The 3,458-nt window shown below is 48.5% G+C and overlaps 1 protein-coding gene across 1 annotated transcript in view; it reads right to left on the reverse strand.

The window, feature by feature from the left end:
• Positions 1 to 3,209, reverse strand: part of LOC108500295 (G-protein coupled receptor 183-like) — a 15,559-nt gene extending 12,350 nt beyond the window's left edge. Inside the window, exon 1 of the mRNA XM_017821037.1 lies at positions 3,172 to 3,209. The gene's annotated coding sequence lies outside the window, so the exon portion shown is untranslated. The remainder of the gene's footprint in view (positions 1 to 3,171) is intronic.
• Between the last annotated feature and the right edge of the window lie 249 nt (positions 3,210 to 3,458).

Consider the following 3,458-nt stretch of genomic DNA (forward strand, 5'->3'; position numbering starts at 1 on the left):
CACTAAGAGAGAAGCATTTCATTCTTCACACCCCCAATCAAAGTCTGAGCTCGAGGATGTCTAAAACCCTGCTACTTTGAAATTGTTTTCGAATGCAGGAACAGGTCTCCTTCCTTACACAGCTATTACAGCATGCTGCTGGTTCTTTAGTACCATCACATATAGCACACAGGGGTATCGCATCATCTACCGCTGACTACCCTCAAGAGAGCAGGAATTTAGCTCTCTTCCTAAATGTGTACCAGCTCCCTGTAATCATGTGAATGTCCCTGCTTAGGAGGGGATGTGACCACTGTGGTTGCAAATGGTCAATGTCAGAACGAGTCATAACTTGGCTGATGAAAAATGGGAATAAAGAAGAAGATTTCTAAAAGGGCAAGAAACAAAGGGGTTTTTTGTTCAAGGGCTGGGGGAAATTTGAGGGAGAGCAGTAATTTCCCGTTTCTCCAGCATTGTAGTCATCTGATGACTTCAGTTGACCTTGATCATCATTTACTAAACACACAATTTACATGAACAAATACAGGAACAAACACAGCAAAGGCACCTGTTTGCTGCGGTCTTATTAGTGGATTGAGTTTTCGTTTGTTTTTCTTTAATGCATTCAAGTATTCTGGGACAATAGAGTCATCATTCTGATTTGATTTAAATACCAACTCCTAGGAGGGGTAAAATTAGTATTTACTAGAAATGGAGACAGTGTAGTTTCACTAGCTTGACTTTGACACTCCTCAGAAGGTGTAGATAAGGATACGCACAGTCTCCCCACCCACACTTGGTTCACAAATTAATAGCTTGGCTCTGGCTGCCGTGCCGAATGCCTCGAAGTGAAAAAGTCTGCTTTCAGCTCTTTCTTGTAATAGGAAACAAAAGGTTTGGTCACAGCCATGCCACCCAAAGGCTGTAGTGTTCGGACTCCCGCTGCTTCCCACCACTCAGGTCCTCGCCACATGTCTCCGCTCAAAGCTGTGCTTCACTTGTAGGCTCTGTGCACACGGATGACCCAGGAGATCTGAAGCTGGACCCACCAACACAGGTGGGTGTTCGCCCACTGTCTTCATGCTGCTGGGTCAAGCTCCTGCACCCAAATGATTCTCAGTTTCACTGCCTGAATGGTTTTTATTTTGTGGACAGTTGTTCCAAATATCTGTTTTCCATGGCTGATCTGTGACTTAAAAACCACAAATGCTTTTTCTGGTGCGATGTGTATTGATGATGGGATTAATGTTTGTAATGTTTGTAATTGCAGACTGGGGTGAGGATGTGGGGGAAGGTTGTTTTATGCTTAGAAGCACATTCTCTTCCTGAGATGTGAACATCTTCATTTTATTCTTTGAGGTGAAGCATATCTGTAGGTGGATTCCCTATGCTGGCTGGATCCAAGGGCTTGTGCAACCTCACATGGGTTCTTGTGAAAGACAAAGGTCTTGTAAAATGTACTGAGCTTGACAGGAACAAGGTACTTACTACTTGGATGACCCAGATTTTTATCAGAAACCAGCCTGAGGTAAAAGAAAGGTACCACATTGGGGCCTTTGAGTAAGGTCCACTAAGCAAATGCTAACTAGATGCAAATTCATGCGTGGGGTGTGGTCTTCTGTGAAAGAAATAACCCTGAGCAGAGAGATCATGCCCTTTGCAGGGCAACTGAACACCAAGTCTGCAGGGCAGGTTAAATGAACGTCTCCTGAGCTGCCCAGCTCAAGAGGTGGCAAACCATGTCCTTAGACCAATCTAAAAGTTTACTTAAGGATTGTTTCCTCCAAGGAAACCTTCCCTAACATGCCTCTATGCTGCTGGGTGAGACGAGTTGTCCACTGGGCGGCATAGGACAATGCCACAGCCCTACTGGAGGAAGGGAGCTTGCCAGGGTGCAAATCCCCCTTTTTCAGGTGGTGCTGAACTTTCTCTCCCCTCCTGAGGTTGCGGGGTGTCTGCAAGGCCTTGGCACTCAGCCCTGAGCAGGGTGATGCCAAGGTTGAGCCCTGGCAAAGCAGAGTGATGTGTTAACAACTCCAGGGCTTTCAGGAGGCACAGGAACGAACCACAACCTTCCAAAGCCACAGTGATGTGGCTCCCATTATAAGATGCTCCAGAGACTATATGGGGAAAGTCACTTTGGTGTCACTCCTGTGTGTGCATGGTGCAGCAGGGGAGAAGTGTTAGGTGACTTTTGAGTTTCTTATGGTGGGAATTTCTCTAGGCTTGAGCCAAGGAGAGTGGTTCAAAGCTGAAAAAGGTCCTGGTGCAGATTCACAGAGATGGTGGAAAGAGGAAGTGGTTGCTCACATCTTTGCATGATTGCTGCTGCAAAAGCCTTGTAGGAGGCCCACGACAGAGCTTGCCCTGCATCAGCAAGGAAGGATGGGGAGTTGGTGAAAAAGAAAACATTTAAGGGAAGAAAAGTGACTTTTGTAAGCAGAGAAAAAACATCATCCCACACTTGTGGGTTTGAGACAAGTTGGCGCAGCCCTGCTTGGGGTAGATCAAGCATGGCAAAGAACAGCTCAGGCACTTCTCCACAGAGCAGCTGTTAGTCCTGGGACCAGAGGGGCTGCTGAGGTGATGGAGAGTTGGCCTGGGCAGTGGGAAGCCTCCTTGCCCTGTGGGGAAGATGTCGATGGGACAGGGGCACATGGGGCTGGAGCACATGGGACTGCCTTCTCACCCAAGGATGCCCAGACAGGAGATGGGCTGACGAGGCTGAGTACACCAGCCCATTTTGCCTGAGGGACTTGGTTTTGCCTAGGGGTCTGGTCTTGTGTGAGAGGGCCAGTGGGGTGCAGGAAGGAAGTGAGTAGAAGTGCAGGAGGCCCTTCTCTTTCTGGGCCTATCCAGAGCACGGAGAACACACGGAGGGGAACAGGTGTGCTGAGCTCCAGCTCACATCCTCTCCATAGTCGGGGATGTCAAAGAAATGCTGATTTACGGCAAGAAATTAGGAAAAGGGAAATTTAGCAAAAATAGATTTTTACCCTCAGATGCTGTTTTTAGGATAACTAGAGGTGAAATTTGCTGCTGCCCACTGTTGTGGGGAAGGAGGCTTACTTCACATGCACACGAGACATGTTGGTTGGGATTGTGATTAAGTGCTGCATAATTGCCACTTACTAAAAGAGTTAGATGTTTTCATAGGAAAGATAGCGGAAAATAGACATACGAAACACTTACCACAAATTACAGGGAACCGGTGTCTGTGCACCTAGATGGGGAAAGTCAAGACCCATAGTCCGTCTTGCTTAAATCCTCGTTTCCTAACCGGCAGAGGTGAATGGAAGTCGGGAGTCGATTTGGGCGTCGATGTCTGGAAGAGGAGCAGCCCGGAGGGGAGAGGCGGCTCCCTGGTGCCGCTAGAGGTCACCGTCACAACGAGGGACCGGCCCCGAGGCACCGGCGGCGGGGACACCGGACCCTGCCGGGACGGGGGGAAAGGGCCATCCCTCCCTTACGAACATGGG

This window comes from Lepidothrix coronata, unplaced genomic scaffold (assembly GCF_001604755.1).
Source record: "Lepidothrix coronata isolate B3197 unplaced genomic scaffold, Lepidothrix_coronata-1.0 Scaffold88, whole genome shotgun sequence".
NCBI classification, from domain to species: domain Eukaryota; kingdom Metazoa; phylum Chordata; class Aves; order Passeriformes; family Pipridae; genus Lepidothrix; species Lepidothrix coronata.